This window comes from Myotis brandtii, unplaced genomic scaffold (assembly GCF_000412655.1).
Source record: "Myotis brandtii unplaced genomic scaffold, ASM41265v1 scaffold627, whole genome shotgun sequence".
In the NCBI taxonomy this organism is placed as follows: Eukaryota; Metazoa; Chordata; class Mammalia; order Chiroptera; family Vespertilionidae; genus Myotis; species Myotis brandtii.
This window is the reverse complement of record NW_005370397.1, coordinates 680,256-693,900: the sequence shown is the minus strand read 5'-3', so window position 1 is coordinate 693,900 and position 13,645 is coordinate 680,256. Positions and strand designations below refer to the sequence as shown.

Here is a 13,645-nt window from a genome sequence, read left to right as displayed (position 1 = left end):
TTAATAACATAGAAACAGTGAAAGTGAAAATTTGCAAAACAATGGATGGCAAACCTCAGGTGAATCTGAACCAAGAATACAAATCATCATTCAGAAACATTCAAATATTTGGATTCGGCTTTTTACGAAGATGGCTCCGAAAGCTAAGAAGGAAGCCCCTGCCCCTCCCAAAGCGGGAGCCAAAGCAATGGCTTCGAAGGCAAAGAAAGTGCAGAAAGGTGACCAGAGCCACAAAGAAAAGACCCACACATCACCCACCTTCGATGGCCAAAGACACTGAGGCTCTGAAGGCCGCCTGAATATCCTCAGAAGAGCGCCCCCAGGAGAAACAAGCTTGCCCGCTGTGCCCCCATCAAATCCCCCCGACCACTGCGTCAGCCACGGAGAAGCTAGAAGACAGCAATATGCTGTGTTCACTGGATGTCAAAGCCAACAAGCACCAGGTCGGACAGGCTGTGAAGAAGCTCTATGACACTGACGCGGCCGAGGTCAGCACCCTGGTCAGGCCTGATGGCGAGAAGAAGGCCTGTGTTCGACCGGCTCCTGATGATGCTGCTTCGGATGTTGCCAACACAATTGGATCATTTAACCTGAGTCCAGCTGCCTAATGCTAAACAGAAAAATTTTACAATGAAAAAATTTTTTTGGATTCAGATGTGTCTCAAAAAGTGGTATTTTTTCCACGTCGGTAGAAATGGAAAGAAGAGCCAGATATTTGGCCGAATCTTAGTTCAGCATTGGCAGAAAGGGGTATCTGAACATCTGAAACCGAAGGATGGGCCCAAAATGCCAACCAGCAGACGTAACTTCTTCCTCAGGAAGATTTGGTTCCTCGATGGTCACCAGCCCCCTGACCTTCACCTCTCACGTCCACATGTGCTAGACGGGTGTGGAAGGTCAAAGGGACAGGACCAGGACAAGCTGGAGTCTTGTCTTTCTCACGTGAGATGCTGCTCACCCAGTGGTCACGTTGAATCTACCAGAATGTGTTAGAATTAGTTCGCTCAGGTGAGACCTGGCAGCCGAAAGGACAGCCGGAGGGGTGGCAGCAACTCACCAGGCCCTGACCTCACAGACCCACCTCGTTAACACAGAACTTCCCTGGAAACTTCCTCTGAACCCAGGGTCCGCATGATCACTAGTCTGCTCTGTAAGCACTCACTCAGCAACACGGATCACACACGCACGGGATCCGAGCGGGTGGAAAGGATGGATGTAAAGGCGCGCTGGGTAATGAGATCAGAGAGACCAAAACCCGTCGCAGGAAGAGATGTTAAATGTCAGACCAGAGCTGTTCTACACAAGAAGCCAAATTAACCCGGAATGTAGTGCCGGTGCCCGGCCTACACAAATCTGCTCGGATTCAAGCAGAAACGGAGCCTGTTAAAGACGCCAGGGAGGTTGGGGTTTGAGTGACGGGTCCCACACGGGAGACCGTGGGAGCCAGAGGCGGGTGGGATGCCAGGAACGGCCGGACTGCCGCTGCCACGCGTGAAAAGTGTCGCAGATGATAAGACTTATCTGCTTCAAAGGAAAAGGGTTGGGTTTTTTTTATTAGAATTTAAGATGATGAAGAACAGTTCATGAATTACTCGAAAGAACAAGCGAGGGGTTTCTTATCACAACCACAGAAAAAGTATTTTTATGACTAAGTCTCATCTTTTCCAACTGCATAACATGGACGGTGTCTCTCTTTTTTTTTTTTAATACATTTTTTTGATTTTTTTTTTACCGAGAAGGGAGAAGGATAGAGAGTTAGAAACATCGATGAGAGAGAATCATCGATCAGCCGCCTCCTGCACACCCCCAACTGCGGATGTGCCCAAAACCAAGGCACATACATGCCCTTGACTGGAATCAAACCTGGGACCCTTCAGTCCGCAGGCCGACGCTCTATCCACTGAGCCAAACCGGTTAGGGCTGACAGTGTCTCTTGATTCTTCTGAAGACTGCTGGTTAAGGATATGGGCGGTTCGAGTCCCTCCTGGGTCATGTAGGAACTGTGACCAGGAGCTATATTTTAAAAACCTATCCCAGCTTCAGTCTCCTTAGGTGTAAAATTAGAAATTGACAGCAGCCCCTATATCGGGTTAAGCAAGGATTAAATGTGTTAAAACATGTGACATGTTTAGCATCATCCTGGTTCTAATAAATGCAACATAAATGGTAAGCAATCAATATCAACTAGAGGCCCGATGCATGAAATTTGTGCAAGGGGCTCGGCCCTCGCAGCCCCGCCTGCCTTGGCCCTCACAGCCCTGGCTTCATCCGAAAGGTCATCCAGAAGGACGTCCGGAAGGTCGTTCAGCTGTCCGGTCTAATTAGCATATTATGCTTTTCTCATTATAGATGTTATACTTCTCAGTATGTGATACAGCACCTTGTATATAGAACTATAGTGCCACTGATGATGACAGCGATGAGGATTTTAGTCACTATATTGATATGAGGCTATTATGCAGCCTATTATCTGGGAGGACTTAACAAACACTTTTGGAATTAAGAGTGACTTAGAACTGATCTTTGGTTGACCACTTGCATTAGGGTAAGTCAGGGTCTTCTTAAATGAAACACAAATAGGAATGGGTCCCGGCATTCCTGAGCTGGGACTGGATGGCTCCTCGCCTTCTTCTCTAGGTTAAGAGTAGTTCGTTTCCATGGATCTGAGTTTCCATGCGATGCTTCTCAACTGGAAAATATTCTTAGTTTCTCCGTTTGGAGTACATAATGCTCCTAAGAGCCTCTGCAGGATTTTCAGTGAGAATCTCAGAGCCATCACCGCCAGCATCTCCTGGCAGCTGCCAGCCCCTCCCCAGGAGAGGAGAAAGAGAAAGATGACTTCACATTAGCCTACCTACCTTGCAACATGAAAATCTTGCTCCCCAGTCTACCCCTTAGCCGTGGGAAGCTGGGATCCAATCCCAATGGAGGGAGAGCTAAGGATGGGAGAGTGGGTGTGTAACACCCACTTAAAATGCTTCCCTGAACTCTAAAGTTCATGTTCAACGTGACTCCAAAGTTCAACATGGACTTCACAAATATGAAACACTAATTGCGATCCTAGTACGGCACATTGAAATTTCACTTTAAATTATTAAAGGCTATCTGGATTAGATGTATTTTTTTATGGGCAGGCGCCAATGTACCATCAGATGGCAAATGGATTTATTTTCAATCTGCAAGTAGCTGTATTAGTACAAGGCTATTAAGGAGCCTGTTAATTATCCAATTATGAAATTGCCTAATGTTTCTTTCTCCGTTAATTGATTCTGTATGCATGAAATACTGCAGAAATGTACTTGGCTATGTTTTCCTGGACTTACTACCAAAAAAAAAAATAAAGCACCTAAAATTTGACATTGTTGCTATTGTTTCTAAAAGATGAAATTTTAGCAGATAAGCTCTGTTCTGACATATCCCACCACAAGCAAACACTCCTGCTGGCTCCTCTGGGCCTGCCCCTGCGCCCCTGGTTTCGGGCCCCGTGTAACGTACTTCACGCTGTCTCTTCATCGCCTCTCTCAGGATCCTCACGTGACCCTCCCGTACAGTCAGGGTGGCTTCCCTCTGTCCCCCGGGAGCCCCGCAGTCCCTGTGCTGGGCCTTTGCTTACATTCCTACCCCAATAGTTCCCATCCCGCCTCAGAAACCAGAAGACAACGTGTGGGGTGACGGGCATGTTCACTACTGTGACCCTGGTTTCATGGGTGTGAACCTATGACCAGACGTAGCAAGTCATACATTGGAGACGTGTACAGTTCACTGAATATCAACTCTATAACCATTCAGCTAAAAAGCAAACTACTTGTTCCCCCTCGTAAGGCCCAGCCTATCCCTGAGGTCTGATCCCCCCCAAACTTCCATGGCTCCTCTCTGGTCTGAGTTACTCACACCACTTGGCAAACTCTTCCTGGTGAGTTAGAGCGGTGCCTGCTGTATCTCCACCATCGAGGCAAATTCCTTGGGGGCAGAAACCGTGCCATAATGTTCACAGTAAGGACAACCCTGACGCTTGCCCCCTGGAGGCTGCTCGGGACAGCAGGCCCGGTGAGGGAAGGCACAATGGCCTCATGACACATCAGAGACGGTGCCCCACACCTGTGGGCAGAGGGAGTTCCAGCGACACCCGACCGACTAGCTCTGAGACCCAGGCGTGACGTGTCTGGAGGTGCAGACCTAACCATCCATCGGGGACATGTTTGTTTAGGGTGGGAGGGAGCCATCGTGGGACGGTCCACAGTGTTTCCTGCCCTTCTCTCTCCCATAAAGATCTTTAGTGGAAAAGTCTCCACTGATGGGGAAGATCTGTCTCTATCAGCCACTGGCCAGAGGGAGACTGTCTGCTGTACCCAGGGTGCCCCAGGCCAACGTGCACAGCTCTGGACATGAGCAAAGCTTCGTGGGAACAGCTCTGCCCGTGCAGGAGGCAGGGCTGGGGCAGAGGGACACAAGGCTTCCATCCGGGACTTGGCCACACCTCCTGGCAGCTTTGGTTCACGGTCACACCCCACAACGCCAGAGAACCAGACAGACATCCTCCACGCGGGCTCCCTCCACGAACCCTGGCCAGGGTGACTGCCGGGCAGCGAGATTTCCACACATGACCACACACGTGCCCACGGTGTGGCGTCTTCCCCCCACAGAGGGCCCTCCCGGGAGGGAGAGCTGCAGAACAGCTTGAGGATCTGAGCAAAAGCTGCAGCCGTCTGCTTTGAATGGTTCCTTCTAGATGCTCCCATAGAAGCTCAACCACAAGCCCACGTTAGAGAGAGAGAGAGGGCGAGGGACCAGGACTGTCCTCGCTGCTGCCTTCAGCCATCCTAGCACATGGGAGCCTAGAACTGGACAGAACAGTTCTATTTATCTGCTAAAGCCAGGGCTGGGAACCTTTTTCCTGCCAAGGGCCATGTGCATATTTATAACATCATTCAGGGGCCATACAAAATTATCAACCTAAAAATTGGCCTGCTATATTTGCTGGAAGATTAAATCCACTCACCCCTCATGCCTTGGCAGGGCCAGCCCAAGTGATTTCACGGGCCTTATGTGGCCCGAAGGCCAGACGTTCCCCACCCTGTTACAGGATTGGCAAACAGTCTGTGGCCCAGGACACTAGGCAGGCTTCTGAGAAGGTCAAGGGTCTCAGGGTGGATGTGATGCTACACCAAGGACACAATTAGGCAGTCCTTTGAGAACAAGCTTTTGCAACAAAAAAAAAAATCGGTGGGGACTTGCACCTGAAACATTCAGAAAATTATATTTTCAAAGTCTCTGTCTTAGAACATTAAAAAAAAAAAATTATGTGGCTAGCCCAGGGGTGGGCAAACTTTTTGACTTGAGGGCCACAATGGGTTCTTAAACTGGACCGGAGGGCCGGAACAAAAGCATGGATGGAGTGTTTGTGTGAACTAATATAAATTCAAAGTAAACATCATTACATAAAAGGGTACGGTCTTTTTTTTTTTAGTTTTATTCATTTCAAACGGGCCGGTTCCGGCCCGCGGGCCGTAGTTTGCCCACGGGCCAGATGGATGGGCTAGCCTCTTGACCATGTGGTTGGTCCTAGGAAGAAAGTGTTGGGAGTATTTTTTTGCTGAAACTGGTAGAAAACTCTCAAGAAATCTCCTTCAGGAAAAAGGCAATTCTGATGCGGCAAGATCTGCCTGTGTATCAGCCACAGGCCAGATGAATGACTCTCTGCTGTACCCAGATGCCCCACCCAGGCAGGCTGGGCTGGCACCTGGCACAGACTGGGAGGGATCCCCCCACCCAGACAGGGCCAGGCCAATGTCTTCATCCCCTCAAGGAACTGTGAAGGGCAATTACTTATGCAAAAACACCCCCAACACCTTTATCCTAGGACGAGCTACATGGTCAAGAGGCTAGCCACGTAATTTTATAAAATGTTCTAAGACAGAGACTTTGAAAATATGATCTTCTGGACGTTTCAGGTGCAATTCCCCACCGGTTTTTTTTTGCAAAAGCTTGTTCTCAAAGGACTGCCTAACTGTGTTCTTTATGCCTCAAATACGGATACGTTCCATATTAACTCCACCGCGTTTGGGGCTGCAGAGAGAGAGCCCAGCTGTGGCCGCTGGTTTGATTAATACCAGATCTTTCCCCATTATTACTTACAAGCAGAGTTTCAGTTGCTTTTATTGCAAAAAGTATAACGTGATTTATTGTAAGCTAAGCCTGGCCACTTTTCTGAGAACTTAATTCATTAAGCCAATATTATCGAGGCGTTATTAAAAACGTTTAAACCCCAGACAACTAATATCAGGGTGGGTTTGGGGGTGGACATCTAGTAAATAATTCAACACTAATGAGTACTGTGTTTTTCAAAGGTTTCGGGAAGTAGTAAAATGGGATTATTGAAGCTTCCCTTCTAAAAAATACTGCGGTCCTTTAGCAAAACCACGGAGCTGCTAATGCTGTTACTTAAACTATTTCTGGCCATTAGCATCCACTGTGAGCTCGCTGTAACCCTTTGCAGCCTGTTCTCACCGTTTCAGGTGCATCTGTGAGTGTCTTAAATCTGAAGGGAGGAGGAACGACACACATCTATGACTTTATTCACTTCATAAATATGAATCCATTTACTTTAAATTAAAGGCATGGAGTTCTACGGGGCATCTGCCTAGCATTTCCTGCGGTGACTTCATGCATCCACTCAGCACACCTGCTCTGCCCCACCTTGGCCACGGGGTAGAGAACAAGCCAGGTCTCTGCAGCCTGGACCTCTTCTGGAGGAAAAGGAGGAAAAACAAATCCACGGAAAGGCGTGCAGCAGGCAGGTCAAAGGGGCTTTTGTGGTTGGAGCAGGGACGGCCCTTTTCCACACCCATCAGAGACGGCCTCCCCCAGGGCCACTTCAACACAGACCTGCAGGCAAGAGCCCCAGCAGGCATCGGGGGCAGCACATCAGGCAGGGCAGAGTCACATGCGCGCGCGCACACACACACACACACACACACACAGATACACACCACACACACACACACCACACACACACACACCACATACACACACACAGATACACAGACACACACACACCACATACACAGACACACCACACACACAGACACACACACACAGATACACACACACCACATACACACAAACAGATACACAGACACACACACACCACATACACAGACACACCACACACACAGACACACACACACAGATACACACACACCACATACACACAAACAGATACACAGACACACACACACCACATACACAGACACACCACACACACAGACACACACACACAGATACACACACACCACATACACACAAACAGATACACAGACACACACACACCACATACACACACCACACACACACAGACACCAAACACACACACAGACACACTACGCACACAGACACACTACGCACACACACACACAGAAACAGACACATCACACACACACACACACCGAACACACACACACACAGACATACCACACACACACACACACACACACAAATACACCACATACACACACACACCCCAGGTGGGGGCACAATTAGCATACCTAGGACCAGCAGGGAGGCCAGCGAGGCTGGAGTGGGATGAGTGTGTGGAGGCCAGGGGTTGAAAAGGAGGTGGGGGGTGGGTATCGAGTCTGGAGTTCAGGTTCAAGGCCCAGGCTAGAGTCCACTCCAGTGGCCAAGGGTATTGCAAGTCTGGGACAAGGAGGGACGACATAGGGATGGAGTGAGTGTAGACAGAGAAGAGGTATGAAGACTGAGCTCTCCGAGTCTCTTTAGAGGAGATGAGGAACCACCAAGAAAAAACAACCACCTGAGAGATAACAGCTGATGAGTAGAGGAGAAAACAAGGAAGAAAGGAGAGAGGGAGGGAGGGAGAGGAAGAAGGAGGGATGAGGGAAGGAAGGAGAGAGACAGAGTAGGGGAGGGAGAGGAAGGAAGAAGGGAAGGAGGGAGGGAGGAAGAGGGAGGGAGGGAGAGAGGGAAGGAGGGATGAGGGAAGGAAGGAGAGAGACAGAGTAGGGGAGGGAGAGGAAGGAAGAAGGGAAGGAGGGAGGGAGGAAGGAGAGGGAGGGAGATCCACGCACAGTATTCTGGCTAAAGCAGGGCAGGGGCACCCAAGCAAGCCTGGCAATTCCACCAACCCCGGGAATCCCTGGGGCTCCTGGTACCCCTGCTCCTGAGGACCGACTGCAGGGAGCATTCTGGATTCTTGGAACACTCGCCTTCAGCTGTGATGGCAGAGCAAAGGTTTTCCTGTGTGTTTTCTGGCTTTTGCCACATAAATAAAATGCACACCTCTACTGATTCCTTTCTTTACCCGGGAGGCCGCAATTCCATGAATTACAAGTCAACGTCTCGCGCTAATACATCTATTTCACTTGAGATTTTGCAGCCTGTCAGACACGTCAGCCGACAAGAATAATAAACTGGGTCCTTGCGCTGGCCTGAATGAGGTCCTTCTCAATTCAGAGAAAAGCATGCGTTTAAATGTCAGTTACAAAGGTGACTCCTCTCCTACCTCCAAACTATTGCTAGAAGTAAAAAAAAAAAAGGATCTGCCCGGCCAGCGTGGCTCCGTGGCTGACCATCGACCTATGAACCAGGAGGTCATGCTTAGATTCCTGTTCAAGGCACATGCCCAGGTTGCAGGCTCCATCCCCAGTAGGGGGCATGCAGGAGGCAGCCAATCAATGATTCTCTCTCATCATTGATGTTTCTATCTCCCTCTTACTTTCCCTTCCTCTCTGAAATCAATAAACAATATATATTTTTTTAGTTTTTTTTGAATAAAAAGTAGAAAAATCTAAAGTTTAAGAATTTAGCGAGAACTTTGTGAAAATGTGATATTCGTTTCCACCCTGGCCTTCGTTGTGCTATTTCGTTTTACAGGTTAGTAATGATCTTAGTGGAGCAGAGGCAAAAGTGGGGATTATTTCTCATGAATGCATGCATCATGGTAGGAAAAAAATAGATTTTATGCAACTTTCTAAATATTTTCAAGTTTTTGTACATGTGTGAAAATGTGATATTCGTTTCCACCCTGGCCTTCGTAGTGCTATTTTGGACCCAGACTGGGGTGCAGGTTAGTAATGACCTTAGCGGAGCAGAGGCAAAAGTGGGAATTATTTCTCATGAATGCATGTGTCATGATAGGAAAAAAAATAGATTTTACGCAACTTTCTAAATATTTTCAAGTTTTTGTACACTAAAGTCGTTAACCAGCTCCAATCTTAAATCTCAAGTGATCCCCACATAAAATGGATTAACTATCTTCTTCCAATACATCACGCCCGAGCAACGAATACACTGCAGCTAACAAAGGAATTTCGTTTTCAGGTTCAGTCCTGAGCAAACTAACAGTGAAGGCCAAGGCCTGCAGTCTATGTTTATGATGGTTTCTTTCCAAAATAAACTTGAACCCAAATCCCACTTTAAGTTCCTGCCTCCTCCCTCTCCCTCTCCTGTCTCTCTCCCCCTCCGCCTACCAGGCCTCCTGCAGCTGGCTCCCGGCCTCCAGGCTCTACAGTGCGAGTTCTAACCCTCCTAAACGGCCCTGAATTGCTGAGAAATCATGGAGCGGTGCCTTTAGCCCCTGGGGCCCCAAGTCCTTGGGAAAAACCGAAAGAAAGGGAAAAAAACCAATATCGACTTCAGAAGCAAGTTCAAAGGCAAAATGACTAGAGACTGTAGACTGAAGAGTTGCCTTTGGGTGAAAGACTATTCTTTCCCCGTCTATACCGTCTATACCGCTGTCTCCTGTTTCAATCCACATCACCAACACTCTCAACCACAGGACAGCATACTTCTGGAAAGGCAATTCTATGTGAAAACGCGCAGCGCCGGGGCTGCGCCTCTGTGGGTACCGGAAACCAACCAGCTGGCCCCGATGCTATAAGTCTTCGAATGACTCCGTCTGCCCACGGCTGCTGGTCTTGAAATAAAAACCCACTGAAGGCAAGACGTCAAATGTGTGGAAACCTTAAGCAGCCAGGCCTGTTTTCTACTACTGATGCCCACACAACCCACATGCAATCCACACGCAACCCACACGCAATCCACATGCAGCCACACGCAATCCACACGCAACCCACACACCACCCACCAAGGGCTGGGAGGCAGTGGGGTGCCCCCACCGAAGTGGAGCCAGGTTAGGGGATGTGCCGTCGTCGTCACCTGGAGCGGTCGCCCAAGCGCAGACTCTCGCTCATCGCAAGAGGCAACAAGGAATTACTTTGAACTCGTTTTGTAGTCTGAGAATTTGAAAATCCAGAACAGAAGTGAAAAGAAAATCGACATCCTGGTAGTCAATGCCGTGTGAACCCAGAGGGAAGGGAAATGGCGCCGACATGCAGAGTTGGGGAGCCCAGGAGCCCGGCACCATATGGCAGCGCCGCCCGGCCGGCCGCCAGCTGGGAAATGAAACCCACAAAGACAGAGCTTTTCCGTGTGGGGAATGTCGTTTGCTGCGTGCACGCAAGTGTATGCACGCGCCTTTGCCTCCCTGGGCTTTCCTCTAGGTCCCCCGGGTTCTGGCTTCTCCGGCGAAGGCTCCTGGGAGCGAGCTCAGGACGGGACCTGAAACCCGCCCTTTATAAATCAGGGGTGTCCCCCGTCCCATGTCACTTCTCACAGACCCCGGCGAGAACTCGGCCGGAGCAGGGTCTGGTACGCTCTCCGTGCCTCACTGTAATAGAGGGAGAGAGGATTCCAGAAGCAGGTAAGCCTGGGGCCCACAGTTAGGATAAGGCCTGGGACAGTGGCCCTGGTGCTCCCGGACCCCGCCCAACGGGAATGAACCATTTGTGTAAAATAAACTCAGGGACCAGGGACTGCCAGGACCCAGGCTCAGCAGTCTCGGACACAAAGGCATCTGTAAAATCTCAACGGAGCGTAAGTGTGTGGGTTTCAGTGCAACTAGAACAGCCACTTCCGTGTGGATTACATGCGGTGCCTCAAAAATGAACAAACAGCTTGTATATTTAAAAAAGATGGTTGCATGATGTTGTAAATACACTAAAAATTACTGAACTTACACCTTACAAGGGTCAATTTTGTGGCATGTAAATTATATCTTAATTTTTTTAAAAGGCACTCTGTTCACCACCCCAAGCCAAACTGTGATTTCGCGCTTATTTTAATGATACACGCACGTTTTCTCCATAGGAGCCTCTAGTCTCGGAAGCCTGCCCTCCGTGGTGGATTCTGGCTCTTGGTACTTGAAAATGAACAGGATCGAGTGCAGTATAGGAGTGAGGCTGAGCAAGGAGTACGACGCAGTCAGAGATGGCACAGATATATGAGCACAGAGCAATCCACCAGCGCCGCCTGAGCCGGAAACTTCTCCACTAAGTCAGTGGCCGGGGCCAAAGGAATCATCTGAAAGCAAAATTCAACCTGGAATACAGCCTACATTTTATGATGCATACAATGCATTTTATGGTGCATATTTCTTGCCATTGAGCTTGGCTTCCATTCACTATCCCACACCACCCTACGTAGTGTGGGATACATGACCATTGAGTCCTTCACACCTATAGAAGTTCTGAGTCCGTCTATACACCTTTGCTCTGTGCTCGAGGAGCCATGGGGGACGGGGAGCGTGCAGGGGGGTGTCTAAGGTGCCATCGGCCTCCAAATGTCTTTGCCCTTTGAGTCAGAGGTCACACATTCCATCAGGTGAATGAAGTGGGAAGGCTAATGGCGAATTTGATCCAAGGTCTTTTCCATACGTTTGACAAGTGAAAGGAATGTGGTGTTAACATGGTAATTGCGGTTGCAACCACACAGGGAGGGGCATGTGTACACATGCATGTATACGGACCACGTGGTAATGTGTGCAAATGAATCAGATGTGCACACAAGCAGAAAGGGACATCCAGGAGGGACCCAACTTTCAGATCAGGGATCAGCCAGCCTTTTCTATACAGGTCCAGACAATAAGTACAGGGTGGGGCAAAAGCGGGGTTACGGTTGTTCGTATGGAAACTAGTGCAATAATTAGTAAATAATAAGACAAGAATAAACTGTGTTTTGCGTACTCACGACTATAAACCTACTTTTGCCCGCCCCTGTGTTTTTGGCTTTGCGGGCCATGTCTCTCTGTTGCAACTACTCCACTCTGCTACTAGAGCGCAAAAGTTGCCAATAAAACTTTATTAATAAAAACAAGCAGCGAGCTGGATTTGGCTTGCTGGCCATAATTTGCTACCTCCTGGTATAGATCAAGGAAGCACGTACTTCCAGAAACAGCTATTTACCCCATTCCAAAGAACTCTTTCTACAGAGTTAGAGGTAACCTTGTCTTCTTACAAAGTTACTAGAGGCCTGGTGCACAAATTCGTGCACAGGTGGGGTCCCTCAGGTGGCCGGCGGGGATCGGGCAGAAACCCGCAGTCCAACACTGCCTGCCGCTCCTGCCTCCCGCTCCTTCTCATCCCAGCCCTGCTGCACCTGCCCCGGGCTCTCACCCAGTCAGTCCCGATTGGGAGAGGCTTGAGCCACCACAGCGGCGCTCGCCAGCCATGAGCCCGGCATCTGGCGCCCGTCCCAAGGGCGGTGGGGGAGGGGGGGGCGGGATGCGATTGGCCCTCTTGGCGGGCAGTGGGATGCCCTTGTGGGCCGGGATCCGGATCCATCCCGCTGATGTTCGCCACCTGGCGGCCGCTTTTATATCCTTTCTTCCTTGCGGAGCATCTAGGGAGGGGAAGCAGCCACAGTGCCCAAGGCCAACTTCCAGGAGGCTGGTAGCGCTGTTGGGATCATGCCAGCGGCACAGGTCCATTGGTGCCTGGTCCATTCTCCAGAGATTGGACCTGCAGGGCTACTGAGGGAGTGAGTGGCTGCCACCCAGCTGGTGGGTTGCCAGGATGGGCTGGTCAGCTGAGTGGTGCTCCCACCGTGGGAGCACAATGACCACCAGGGGGCAGCTCCTGCATTGAGCATCTGCCCCCTGGTGGTCAATGCGCATCATAGCGACTGGTCCACCTGTCATTCAGTTGCTTAGGCTTTTATATAGAGAGAGGAGACATATTTTAAGCTCCTGATGGTTCAGTGTCTACTAAGAACACCATTAATTTCACCCATGCTGTACGATGCAATGTCCAAAGGGACAGTCAGTGTAAGAGCTGGTCCCAGAGGCTGTCCTCAGGACGTGCAGGCCTGCTTCCTGTCCTCCCTCCTCCTGTCAGGCTGTCGGCTGTCACTGCTGGTTTTGTCTTTCTGATGATCTCTACCTTCAAACTGGCCATTTCTGACCTGCTCCGGGCCAGCCCAGCATAAAGCAGGCCTGGCTGTGAGGACGAGAAGTCTCTCTGGGGAGTAAAGAAACCTGGCCTGAGCTTTATCACCTCCACGAGGCTACTCCCTGGCTGTGGACTGGGTTCTAACGCCTCCCCATTCTCCACACTCCAGGTTGTTCCATAAGTAACGCACGGGTGAGATGTTACTCGTGTCTGTGCACCTACCTACACACACAAACGCACTCACACACACATCCACGGTCATTTATTTATTCATTCAACAAATAGTAATTGTGTTCCTGTGTGCCAGTCACTATTCGAAGTGCTTGGGATACATTAGTAATAAACGATCAGAAAAATGACACACACACACACACACATACACACACACACACACACACACA

General features: G+C 49.6%; 1 pseudogene; it reads left to right on the top strand.

The window, feature by feature from the left end:
- The first annotated feature begins 130 nt into the window (after positions 1-130).
- LOC102247205 lies at positions 131-608 on the top strand (annotated as a pseudogene).
- The last annotated feature ends 13,037 nt before the right edge of the window (positions 609-13,645 follow it).